The sequence below is a fragment of the Carassius carassius genome, chromosome 9 (assembly GCF_963082965.1).
Source record: "Carassius carassius chromosome 9, fCarCar2.1, whole genome shotgun sequence".
Lineage (NCBI taxonomy): Eukaryota > Metazoa > Chordata > Actinopteri > Cypriniformes > Cyprinidae > Carassius > Carassius carassius.
The window spans coordinates 25181788-25196508 of record NC_081763.1 but is presented as its reverse complement, the minus strand read 5'-3'; positions in this window follow the sequence as shown (position 1 = coordinate 25196508).

The following is a 14721-nucleotide window of genomic DNA, read 5'->3' as shown; positions in this document are numbered from 1 at the left end:
ATGCAGCTCTCTGCTGGGAAAGTGCATAGCCAATTAAATATTCTACACAGATAACTGCAGATCGATTGCAGAAGAACAGAACTGAGGTAATTTTAAGGTCACAGCCAGCTGCTATTCTTCAAACTGTCAGAACACAAATTGATTTGTGCCTCTTGAATTTGGGACCTCATCATGAAGATGTGCCCACTATGCCTTTTACACCACCAGCAAGCAAATAGAAAACAACTATGTTCTTTTCACATTTAAACAAATCAGAAGCAAATTATATTTACCAATTAAGCCTGCAGGCAACTGAAGAAGTAGTAATACTAAAAGTCTTTTTCAATTTGTAAATATTTTGAGTCATAGATGTTTAAAGTAGTATATTTCTATCTGGCATTACATTGTTACATTATTCATTTGAATCATTCATTCAACTGACATTTCTTTCAACAACTTATGTATTTAGGAACGAAACATCTTTAAGAATGAGTCATTGAATCACTCACTTAACTGATTTACTGCAAGTTGCTTAAGGACACTCTAACTTTGTTTAGAACAATTTTCACTGATGGAGCAAAAATATATAAAGTAAATGGAAATATTGTCTCAAAACTACTCTTTCTTAGGAAAGGCATCCTTGGGAATAATCCAGGCATAGGTTAATATGCCTCATTTACACATTCTTGATTGTTAGCATTTGTTTTTTATGTTTGTTCCACTGTAATTAAAATTGTACTAAAATATTCACCAATATTTGACTTTCCTTTTTTTTAATACTGTCAACCCCCTAGCCATTGTTAAGCATTGAACCCTCCCAGTCCAATGGGTTCAGAACAACAAATCATTCACAAACGTGACTTAGTACACTACTGTATATGAACAAATATATAAATAAATACAAATTATGAGCACTTACTGTACTCGTGATGTCTTCTAGCTCAAACAGACTGACAAGAGTCAACTGCATGAATTACTCCATGATCATGTATTTATTATATATTAGCACCTAAGCAATCTGAAGCACCTGCCATTGATTGTACAAAGCTAATGAAATTATACAGTTCTGAGCTAATCAATCACAATCTCTGTTGTTCCGCTTTAGAACTTCTGTGCTGATGACCAAAACTCCTCCACTCAGTGTGTCAAAAGCTCTTTGTCACAGTGCAAAAAAAAGGATGTGTGAAAAAATAAAGGTCATTCTGTAGGCTACTTGGAAAAAGATGCCTTGTGAAAGCAACATTATCTAGCTCTTTTCATGGCACTTCCAAGCACTAGCTGTCCACAGAAATCTATTTTGTATGATAAAACGGCGCCATGGCCATGTTTATGGTTATTCCAGTATGTCTACTGCTACACAAACAGGATCTGCGACAGGTTACCGCTGAAGCATTCGAGCTGAAAGAGCATTGCATTCAGAATATTGTGTATTCATAAAAGCGATCTTCTCTCATTTGTTTTGTGCAGGGTGTGTCTATAGAGAATTAGTTTGTGCTGTGCTGTTTAACAGGCTTCCTTTGAGGCTTTCTGTACCAGGGAAAATGAACCTACTGTAATTGTAGCTGATACCAAGTGCTCTCCCATGTACTTTTCAAAAGAATTCAACAAAGACTTCTAATAGGATACTTAACCCTCAAACACAGCTACATTTACCCCCAGAAAGCAAATGCAGGTGACAATTAGATGCATTTTAATTATAAAACACCTTGTTTTGTCAATGAAATTAACAGGGATCATTTAGATTGAGTGTGTGTGGGTAGGTGGACATTTCAGGTTTTGCCTTCATTATGGGGTCTAGCCAACAGTCCCCATGAGGTTTAAAAAAAAAAAAAATGACCTAATAGAAACAGAATTATTTATTACATCTACTTGTCTAAAAATGCAAAAACCGCTTGTGTGAGTTTGTCAGCAAACAGAAGGGAACACGGGTAACAGTCTCACAGAGCATTATTAGATGCTTCAAGAGAGGAGCAAGTGATGATCACAGGTGAGATAATAAGCTGCTTATCTTGAGCAAAGACTTAACTGAACAGTCACTGTAACTTTCCTTTGCAGGTTGTGTCTGTTCCAGTGTGCTGAGCAGAGGACAAAAGATGACTGCTGACAACACGAATGGGTGAGACGAACAGGTAAGTAGAGTGCATAAGGAGCCAGATAAATAGATATAGATAGGTAAACAACAAGACCAGCCACCAAAGTGGGGAGGGGATGGTGGCTTTATACTGTGACTTGATTGGTGCTGACAGGTGAAGTGAATCAGAATTCTGGTGATCGTGAATGAGTGGTGGAGCTGAAGGATCTGCCGTTGCTGTTGACTCTGTGACAGAGGTAGGCACAGTGTAAAACAGTATAAACAGAAGTTGATGGAAAATTAGAAAGAAGAAGGTAACGCTTTACAATAAGTCTCATTTGTAAACATTAGTTTCCATCAGCTATTTCTATATATAATTATAAAAGTAATGGTAAATACTGTGTTCATGCTCAGATTTCCAATTAGTAAGAAATTACTACTTACTACAGTGACACTCTCATTGGAGTAAGCTGAGGTTAGATGCACATTTATTTGTTTACTTATAAATGAAGACAAATCACCTCTATTTTTCTCTGTGTGTGTGTGTGTGTGTGTGTGTGTGTGTGTGTGTGTGTGTGTGTGTGTGTGTGTGTGTGTGTGTGTGTGTGTGTGTGTGTGTGTGTGAAACTAACTATAATTACAAACTAACAGTAATACTAGTACATAGTATAATAATAGTTAACCATGAACTAACCATGAACAAATGTGATATCAATGTACAATACTTCTAGAGTATTTATCATTCATATTTAAGCTTAATTTAAACATTTACTAATACATTTAAAAAATAAAATGGTGTATCTGTTAACATTATTTAATGCACTGTGAATTAAACAACTGTATTTTTATTAACTAACCTTAAAGATATGCTCAAAAATATATATTTTGTTAATTAAATTAATGTAATACACTCAATAAAATAAAACTAAATTTAAAAACTACTGGTTCACATGATCAAAGACACCTTGAGGAATTCATGGAAAGTTAGATGAAAGAATCACTTCATGTGGAGGAAAATAAAAGAAGAAAAAACTGGTCATATGCATTTTAGGGTTTATGAGAATAATTACAAGCATTAATTGGTTAGTTAGAAAAACAAACTAGAGAGCAAAGGCAATTAAAAAGTGGCCCTCTTAATTTCCCTACAGATAATGTGCTCTGTTTAAATATAAAAGAGACTCTGAAGCTCTAATTGTATTTCAAACAGATCAACAGTGTATTACAATGACCAGGGTTTTATACATGACTATCAACCATGAGTTCACTAGCTGAGGTCATGGTTTTTATCCCCAAATATTTTGATGTCTTCTTGAACATATGCAGTCCTTGTTAGTTTAGAGTGGGGCCTAATGAAAAACCCATAGAAACAACTAGATGCTTTGTGCAAGTTTGTGTGTGTGTGTGTGTGTGTGTGTGTGTGTGTGTGTGTGTGTGTGTGTGTGTGTGTGTGTGTGTGTGTGTGTGTGTGTGTGTGTGTGTGTGTGTACTACATTGACGTTTGAGCTGACCACCCATTAGAAACAAGCCCTGAATTATTGAGCACAGACTCCAGGAAACCGCTTCATATGAAATAATCCTCAGCAGCATTGTGAAGACAGCCATTAATAATAAACAGTATTGATTCACTATGTGCCACAGTAAATGAGCAGTGCTGAATGTGAAGAGAAAATGAAAGCTTTAAACAATTCCTGTTTTCATAATGAAGAAAATCTTGTGGAACTTGTGAAAGCTAGCAGCACATACGAGCTGAATCACAGCAGAAAACTTGGACACAAGCTAGTGAGAACTTCATTCTTCTCATGTCCCTGGCTTGTGAAGGACTGTGTTATAAAGACCTTGTTGGAAAGGGCAGATAAAAAAAGGCCACACACGTGATCTGCACCTCAGACAAGCACTAAGACAGCAAAAATGTATGCTGGGAATATACTATCAATTTCTGCACCAGCCAATTATTGATAGTTATGCCAGGTGAGTGTCTAATAGAGAGGGAGCATCTCCAATTGTTGAGTAGGATTTTTCATTTTATTGAGTGTGTTTTAATAAGTGGCTGGGATTTTTCTTTTTTTAATGTTTTATTGAGTGGTTGCTGCAGTTGTCAACAGTGGCAGAAAGTGTTAGAGGCAATGTTCACACAGCTTTCAGAATCACGATCCATGTCTTGATCGCTTTTTCTGCAGTTCCCTTCCAGCGGCGTCACAAAACAATGCACTAATAAATGTGTGTCCAGTCCTGTCCACTGTAATTGGTTTATTAAAACAAAAAGTTGTATTTTGACACAACAGAACAGATTACCTAATAGTTAAAACACAAACGTTGCCACTAGACCAACAATCAACAATTACTTGTTGAAATTATTAATATTTTATATCACGAGTTCATCTGAGCACAGTTTTACATAAAAACAGGCACTACATATGCTACTGTGTTAAAGTCGATATTAAATCAGAAATAACTCTCTATAAAATGGATAGTTCCAGTCCTTGATTGTGATTAGTTGAGCAGCATTCAAAGCCCTAAATGAATCTAGAAACACACACCTGTGACCTCATTACATCAGTTTACTGCAGCAGTTGTTTCAAAACGTCAGATTATGTTGTGAATTTTGACTTAATGGATGGGCTAAACACAGGCTAACCATTTTATAAAAGCAATAAGCCCCAGGAAGCCATGGTTTTCACATCGTGCCAAATAATGCAGTTTAGCTGTTGTAAATTCACTGTAAACCAAGGGTTCTTGGAGCTTATTTTTTTAGTTACTTAATGCATTTCAGATCTTAAGCCACCTTTCTACTATCTCCAACATTAGCGTATGATTGTCGCTAACAAAACTGCGGTTATACATTATTTTTAGCAAACATGCATTCCTACTTGCTCATTAGGGGCCAAGCACCGAAGGTGCGTAGGCACCTATTGTAATCGTTGGCGTTATTATTATTCTTCTTCCGCCGCAAGTCTATGGCAGCCCATAGAACCGATTGCGGGAAAGTTGTATAATTTGGCACACTGATAGAGGACAGTCCCAACATTAACTATAGCAAATTTGAAGTCTCTAACTCCTACTCTCTAGCGCCACCACTTGTCCAAACTTTCAATGTTTGTATGCTAATAACTTTTGAACCATAAGCCAGAAAATGGAAATTCTTTTTTCCTCTGAATCCTTGGCTCATGCCAAGTCGATTGAACCCTAAAATTCAAAAATCGCAAGGTTTAATTTTTTCGCTATTTTCAATTATTTGAAAAACCTACTTTTTCGAACTCGTCCTAGACGGTTAGTCCGATTTCCACGAAAATTGGCTCAGATCATCTTCAGACCATGCAGGCAAAAAGTTATGGAATTCAAGTTGATTCATCCAACCGTTCTCGAATGACATGTGAACAAATTTGACAAAAAGCAAGCAAACATACACGTGAGGCTATATCTCGGCAACAGTTTGGCATATTTAGACCAAACTTGGTGGGTGTTATAGTAACCATGACCTGATACTACCTGCAGTGTTTCGACGCAGCGCCACCTAGTGGTCAGAAGATATGAAAAATTAATATTATGGCTTATAACTTCTGAATGGTTTGGCCAAAAATCACAAAACTGGTCTCTTTAGATTCAGTGAGTCATGTCGAGTCATTCCCGTATCGGCCATTTTAGGCGTCAGGCATTTTGAATTATGTTTTAAAATGCTGTATTTTTTTAACGCAGCATCGTATCGTTACGAAAATAATTACAAAAATATTCGTCTCCGTGCCCTGAAGGTACTCAAAAAGATGGGTGGCAGCGCCACCTTGTGGTCAAGAGTTATAATGAAATATCACAAAAATGCTAATAACTTTTGAATAAATTAGACTATTAAAATTAAAATGGTTTCCCTATATTCTCTGGGTCATGCCGAGAGCATTGATAGCAACTATGCGAAAATTGGCCATACTTCCTGTCCGCCATTTTGAGTAATGTTGAAAACCTACTTTTTTGAACTCCTCCTAGACCATTAGTCCGATTTTCACCAAATTTGACGTGAATCATCTTCAGACCATGCTGGCAAAAAGTTATGGATTTCGTGTCGATATACGAAACGGTTCTCATTTAGCGCATCAACGAATTTGCTGGAAAGGTGCCAAAATGCATTTGAGGCTGTATCTCTGCAATGCTTTGACATATTTGCACCAAACTCTGTATGTGTCATCGCCACCTCACACTGACCATGCCACATAAATTTGGTAACAGCGCCACCTATTGGTCAAGAGTAATAAACCATTCATTAACCATGAATAATTACACTTTTAAAAATGCTAATTACTTTTTATTGCATTAGCCTATTTGAATGAAACTGGTCTCAAAATATTCCCTGGCTTATGCCGATAACATAGATACCAAATATGCTATTGTATGCTGAACTTCCGGTCCACCATTTTTATTCATGTTGAAAACCTACTTTTTTTAACTCCTCATCAACCGTAGGTCCGATTTTCACCAAATTCTAATCAGATGATCTTCAGACTATGCTGATACAAAGTTATGGATTTTGTGTTGATAGACAAAACCGTTTTCACATACCACAGTGACGAATTTGAGGCACAATGACAAAATGACACTTGAGGCTGTATCTCTGGAATGCTTTGGCAAATTAACACCAAACTTTGTGTGTGTCATTGAAAAGTCACACAGAGTACACCAAATTGATTTTTATAACAGTGCCACCTATTGGTCAAACTTGATAAGCCAAGTAATCATGCTACTAGAGGTGGTATTTATGATTTTTTTAGCCATTTCAATTACAATAATCCTAAATTGCTGTTATTGCTCATTAATGCATTTGGTGTGATGCTCCATGCCATGCTTAGCTCTTACATTTGCCGTTGGAGTGCTTGGCCCCGTAATTGCTGCTTGCAGCTATATTTTTATTTTATTTTTCTTCTCTCATTGATCACCCTCTTGCACTTATTAATGTCACATTACTAAAGTAAAATGGCTTAGAAACGGCAATTCGATTAAAGTTTAAGTGACTTTGGATTTTACTGTTCACACAAGCAGTTGCTATGCTGCAGACCTACTCAATAGACATTTGTGTGAAAACAGCAAAAGATATCATTATCTTTTTTATTATCAGGCACCACTGTCCCCTGGCACTGTGCGTGCAGAACAAGGTAACGCCCATGCGACGCTAGCATTCTGATGATTTGCATTTGTAGCTCAGCAGCAAATGTCACACTTAGCATGGCTAATGTATTTATGTTTTCTCTACTGATGTTTGTGCTATTGGGTCCTGTGATTTATACACAGGATCAGCGACCAGTTGCCACTCAAGTGTTCAAATTCAAACAAGCCTGGCGTAACGAATCACACACGCCAGCCACACGAGCGAGAGAGGCACTGACATTGCATTCCTTTGAAAGAGATGCTCATTAAAGCACTCCTCTTTGTTTCTGTTTCACCATTAAAGCTAGCCAGCATTCCTGCTCCTCATAGCCCCAAGCCTCTGCTTTAACATGTCTTTTTAATTGGCACTCTTTATTCTTTTTCTAGTGTTTCTTGGTTATTTTATTCAATGCCTCTTCTTGCACATAAACAATTACATTTCTGAAGTGGGGTCTGCTCTCCTGTCACTCTCTGGTGGCATGGTGACGCGTGAGATTTGGGACACAGATTGAACTCCTGCTAAATTGTAAATGAATGTTTTGGCACATTGGAGATATTTACAGACACTACCTCATTGCCCAGCGACCACATTGTGAATTGAATTGTGAAAGATGTTAATCAGATTTGCTGTTTCTCTTGTTTCCTGCAGAACCAGGGAAAAAAACAGCAAAGCGTTTTCATGTGCTACCGACTTCTCCTGTGGCTATTTATTTTATGAAGATAACTCTGAATAAACCTGCCGAGGGTTCAAAGATGGTATGATTTGGAGAGCAGAGAGTTTAAGATGTTAAAGATAAGATCTGACATTTCTTTTGTTGAATCTTAAAATGGTTCATGGAACTTTGATGTCATCCTTTTTTTTCTCTCAGTGGTTTTTGTTGTATTTTCTCCTGAATAAGACACATTTTCTAAAGCATTTCAATTCCTACATTTCTTCCAGACTACAGGTATAATATGAATGGCAATTTTACTTAAGAAAACAAACATAGAGAAACATGTACAGATTATTATCTTCGGACAGTCTGTCCTTCAGAAAGTGTGAATAAATGTTTCACCTGCATAACAAGATGATGAATTATTATGAAGCTCTTATTTTCTGACTGAATTCAAACAGTGGTTCGACAACAGTCGTAAATTATGAAAAGAAAAAAAGAAAAATTACAAGGCATATGATTAAATTTGCCTGAGCATGTTTCACTTGTTAATTATTGTCTGTGAAGTCTGAAAAAATAACTACAGTTATATCAAAAGGAAAGAGAAAATATGAGTTTATATACTTGATTCTGTTTCATCTTATATTATTCAAGGTGTGTTAGTGGATAACTTGACAGACTGTAAAATTACATCAGTGATAAATAATTACTCCAAAAAGGTGCTGTTATCGAAATCAAGTTAAAATTCAAATTGTGTGTGTGGGGGGCGGGGGGTGATGCAGTACACATACACAGGCACACACATGCCACAGATATACCCACACACTTACGTATGCATACAGTATTCCTATTGCGTGATGGCCCCCAGTTGCAACGCTCTATGAATACATCACCTGGAATTGATAGACTCTTTCAGAACATGCCGTCCATGCTTCATGGAACATCAACAGGCAAAGAGAGCACTATACATAAAATGGCCACCATTTCTTTCAATCAGTGAATCATAAAACATCCTCTAATGGCTAAAATATTATTCCATGAATGAGAGCTTCAGCAGAGAGGTACATACCGATTCACTGAGAGGTGTTCGGTAGTGTGTAGTATAAGGTGAGAGTAACATGCAATGACATCTACATCAACATAACCCGAGCTCCCCACTGTTAGACACTATACCATTTTGGCGAACAATGCAGGGTTTCACAGCAAAAATATGATCGTCGCTTGGAGATTAATGGCTAAGTAGAAGGCTAGACTACCTTTCATGCACTCCCTGTGGAGAAAAAATAAGTAGACTTAGAATACTTTTAAGAATATACAATACACTTGGAATATAGGGTTAGGATACTTTTACATCGGATACTTTTGCATCTTATTTAAAAGCTTGATTTTGATTGCATAAAACGAACAAACACTATCAGGACATGTTTTTTAGAAGCTCCTTTTGTGGTTCAAAAAAAGGAGGGCATATGACATTAGAACACCACAGGGGTGAGTCAGACTTAAGTTTCATTTAAAGTTTTCATTTTGTCTATAGGTCAAAAGACAGACAGACAGATGTGTGCATAAGTCATCAATTGTATATAATTTAATGCAAAAGCATATAATATCAGGGGAAATTATCAGCCATTGCTATCCAATGTCAAAAAGACCTGTACGGCATCTTTCATGTTTTTCCTTTAGATCATCACCTCAAGTGCCCGTATGCAAAACCCATGACTGAAGCCAAACTAAACAAGCTATTATGGCCCTGACAACTTCTATCAATCATCTGCCAAGTGGCATTTGAGCTGAGGAGAAGGAAATAAAGGTAAGACTAATTCAAATTTCCTTGCTCAAATGTTTTACCAGCAGAATCAGACGGACTGTAGCCAGTACTGTTTGTTCTTTCTGGTGTGTGCATCATGTGATATGGCACTGCAGGAAAACAGCAGTTCATCAAAAATGTATCTTGTCAATCCCCTGTGTATTTCCATATCACGTCGAAGTGAGTGCTTCTTTGTATGCAGGTGTTGAATGGGATTAGGCTTCTACAGGTATCTGTCTCCGCTCTTCTCCTCTCAGGCAGGGCTAGGGGAGCTGAGCAACACAGCACAGAGTGTTGCCATGGTTTCCAGCTCAGTGCTACCTTCCCGTATCCCTGACCGATACTTCATTATGGATGTGTGTTAGGCTCCACATCCACAATACAAAACAATCAATCACTTCTAGCTGAAAATACTATATATGGAGGATGGTCAAGTAGGCAACACTTTTGGGTTGCATGTGGGTATGAATCCAGCTCTGGTTTTTGTTTAGTCTGAAATGTTGTATATTCAATTATGAAGCATTAATACCATTAACAATATGCGGGCAACTGCGTCCACCCACACATGACCCACAAGGTCTGCTTTCCAATATTTATGGTGGTGGCTTTCAGCACTTCCACTGAGCTATATTTGCTTTAGCTCTGCAAGCCGTGTGACACCTGGATGTAGGAAAGTCATTTCAGACACATCAGGTGAGACAGTAGCATATATATCTATAGAACGCCACCCGATACGAAACAAACAACGGTGCGCTCTCACTGAAAATACTTTTTCTAAAAAAATCTCTCTGGAGGTTGCTGGAAAATAGCAGCTACAGTATGAAGTAATTGTGGCCTTAAAATAAAACTAGACTGGTGAGACGTCTACATGTGTGAAGTAGGATAAGCAGCTATCAACCTGTGAAACGACTGTGAAGACTCGACATGAGTGCAGAGTTGTACTGAACTCTAGACTACGTATGTGAAAAGCAATAATCGCTATACTGTTTTCTTTAAGACTACCACCAGCTGGCTGGTAATATACAATGAGAGAACAGCGTAGCTCATGTCGGCCTTCCCACTGACTCTGTAATGCAGATGCCGAAGGCTGAGAAGAACAGCAGGTTATCCATCAGAGAAGTTCCACAGATTATGTTAACTCTCTGTAGCACATTATAGGTTGAGATGTGATGGTGTGCGACTAATGAAACCAGATTAGCTCTTGTTTGCTTTTATCTTTGGCTCCGCTAACTGCTGGTAGACAGTAATCACCTGTTGTTGGCTGTGTAAATAATGTACAGAACAGTTTAGAGGCTTTTGCCTCTGGAGACTCAGATTCAACTTTCTCTTGGCATTAAATGTTAATGTAAGCAAGCAATGCAAGCATGGGATATTTAATAAAAATAAAAAAAAGGCTGAAGCATTACTCTTCTAATGATGCATATTTTAAGGCTCATTTCTTAAATAAAGCTCATCAGGCCATAAAATGCAAGGTGTTGGTGTGGTTACTGAGATTTTGTTAGTGGTTCAAAGGAGAATATTTATAATTGAGGGATTAGTTCACCCAAATATGAAAATTAGCTAAAAATATACCCATCCAAGATGTAAATGCGTTTTTTTCTTCATCAGAACAGATTTGGAGAAATTTAGCATTACTTGCTCACCAGTGGATCCTCTGCAGTGAATGGGTGCCGTCAGAAGAGAGTCCAAACAGCTGACAAAAACTTCACAATGATAAGTAATTTTTATCAAATTTTCATTTTTGAACTAATCAGTTTATAACTGAAAGAACACAAAATGTAAATTTAATAACAGATATTTGATAATTATACACATTCTGAAGGTTCAGCACCCCCTTTCACTTATCAAAAAAGGCCCTGTTTTTTCATATGCTTGCATATTTGTTGTTGTTGTTGTTGTTTTCTGACTGGGTAGGAATAGCTTGTCAACACACCATAAAAAAAAATTTAAAACCTCGTGCCAAATCCTGGTATGTTCAGATACTTGCTCAATATCTTATAAGTCACAGATGTGGAAACATCATCAGAGACCCATTCAATTTCAGTAATATATCCATGTGTATAACCGCTTCGCAAAGATATCCTCTCCTAAGTTCACACGAGGTGTGAATTAATAAACTTAAACTCCTAATATTGCCTGACGTAATAGCCTAAGTAATTCTACGTTTCCTTGTTGGGTGTCGTCTCTGCGGAGTGTAAATTGATTTGAAAATGAAGATAAACGACGAAGCAGTCTGGTTTGATTGTTTCTATTGATTTCCCTTTGAATTTTTTTTTTTTTTTTTTTTTACTGTAAGTGAAAAAGAAGGTAACCTTTAAGGCAAGAGAGACAATCTTTACTTAAGAGGGCCCCTCTCATAATCTCCATGGAAAGGATAAGGACACACAACTTAAACAGAGAAAGCCATTGCCACTGCATGTAACCATCTTTGTTTCTTCGCTCAGAAGCAAAATAAAACTACTCAGTTTTCACCGCCGAACACACAGGGATAGTAAGATGGGTTTAGTTCCTCAACAAAAGCAAATTATGTTTTGAGAAAAGAGCCCTGTGATATTTTCCCTTAGCATACACTGATTCAAGCTGTCAGTCCCAGAGACGAGCCCTGCGAGTCTCTCAGCGCTTTTCCTCTCCCTCTCCAGATTTCCCAGAGAAGACAATCATCTTTTGGATTATTCTACCCAGAAAGTCTGACGTTGTCAGGTAAATACAGCCTTAGCCCAAAAACAAACCACATCACGCCTACAAGTTTGTGAAATCTGCTAAAATACCAGCTGTTTGTGTGACACGAGTTCACGTTCTAGAAATATTTTCTTCCGAATGAAACTCAAATGATTTCAGAGACTCCTGGACAAGCATCTTTCTCCCTGTGTGTGTTGGAGATATTGATAGAAAGCTCTAAAATAGCATAAAGATTTAAATAAATAAATGGTACTGTGGAAGCGGGCAAGGGAAGTACAGAAATGACTAGAAATTCACCAGGCAAGTCTTACATTATTGCAGGTTCACAAAATACAGTGAACACGGCACTCTGACAAACCACCTGAGCTCCAGTAAATTTAGCTGCAAGTCGTCAAATGAAAGATCGTTTCACTCAGTGATCTGATCCTGAATCATATCATCTTATTTACAAGAATTATCTTAGCAGGACAAATCAGCATGATTGCACTAATAATTAATCATCTTGGCTGCCTAAGGCTCACACAGGAAAAAGATCACCTGAAAATATCCAAAGGAAAGACAAAGAATCAGCGTTGATTCTTGGATGTGCTGTTTTACTCTAGTGTTTTAGTAATTTTGTTGGGTGTTTTTGTCATTTGTAGTAGATTTGTTTTTACATTTTGAAATATGTCTATGTAGGTTGCATTATTTTTTCACTTTTATTGGCTTTAGTATTTTTAGTGCTTAAAATTTAATTTAAAATTGTTGCCTTGACAAAAACAGTAGTAATAAGCGCAAATTTAAGTTTTTTTTATTTTATTTAATTTCTTTGATTTATTGTAATCCACATGACTCCAGTCCATGAGTTAACATTTTGTGTAGTGAAACGGTGCATGTTTGTAAGAAACAAACTGGTCTGAGTTGCCCAAAAGCTTCGTAAGCCTAAGAAGTTCGTAAAAACGATTATAAGACTGATCTTAATATTACAGTCTGTTCCCCAAAAGCATCGTAACTGAAGTAGCACTTGAAAATCATTGTAGATCTATGGGTGCTCTGGATAATCTAATCATAAAGCCCTATGTGCATCGTAAGAAGAAAGATTTATGTGGTCACCTGCAGGACAATCGACAGATTACACCTTTAACTTGATTCAAGTGCAATGTGATTATAACAGAAGGATTTGATTGTGCTTTATTGTACACTTTATTACTCGTTTTCTTAATTTTTGTATTAATTTATTAATTAAATAATTTTAAGGGGCAGAAAAAAATAAAAATACACATCTAAATTAAATTTTTTTTTACAAGAAATAATGTCTCTGTCTCTATATATACTGTATATAAAGTACATTATATATTATGTATAATATAATATAATATAATATAATATAATATAATATAATATAATATAATATAATATTGTATTATAGTTATTATATCCAGGTCTGGAACACAGCATTAGGTTAACGTCAATGAACGATCGTGTACAACAATTAAGAGCCATTCTATAAGGTGACATTTCAGCACTTGACAAACGGATAGCGACTCCTAAGTAGCACTACTGCTTAACGTGCATTGTTGGGAGACGCACGTGAAAAAATAATGATTAATCGTGAAATTACTTGTAGAAAAAACTTTTAAGCGCTAAGATCAATCATTATCGGGAAGCCCGGCCCAGATCATTAAGACATGTTTAACTTCAAACTGGCTAAAATAATAGTTCTCTATCAATAATATTGCTTCCTCATCTTGGATGGCCTGAGAGTGATTAAACAACAAATTCTTACTTTTGGATGAACTATTCATTAAACTATAATAACTCTGCTTTTGCAATGCAATTATCAACTGTGCTACATCAAAATGAGCTCTGAGGGCCTGGACCGATGGTTTGTTTCTCTGTACAATTTTAGCATGGAGTGTCTTTCATTAAAAAAAGCGCAAAAATCCCCTTGTTTGTTTCTATCCCATGATGCTTTACTGACCGAACGCATCTACCAGTAATGGAATGAATAAAATAATTTATTTTGTACGTGCTTCGAGGATATTTGATATGCTTGGCTACGTTTAGCCCATAGCCTCATCATAATGAAACAGCAGCATCCAGAGCGGTGGCAGAGGCCTTCCACAGGAGGAAGTGAGACAAGCCAACGCCCCAGGCTCTGTTAAATGATGCTCCACGTCATTCTCTCATTTCTCCTCATGTCAATACCCTTCTGAACGCTTGGTTGGCTTTCTTGTCCGTTTCTGCATAAGAGGCATACAATCTGCCTCTTGTATTTACAAGGAAGGCAGCTCTGAGGATGTGTTTTCGTGCCGTTTTCTCTCATATACTTGTAGTCTTGGGAAATGTGTTGTGACCGAATGTCAGGAAAATATATCGTGGCGTGTTATTGTGGCTCAGCCGCCTTGTTGTTTAGGTACCTCTAAACC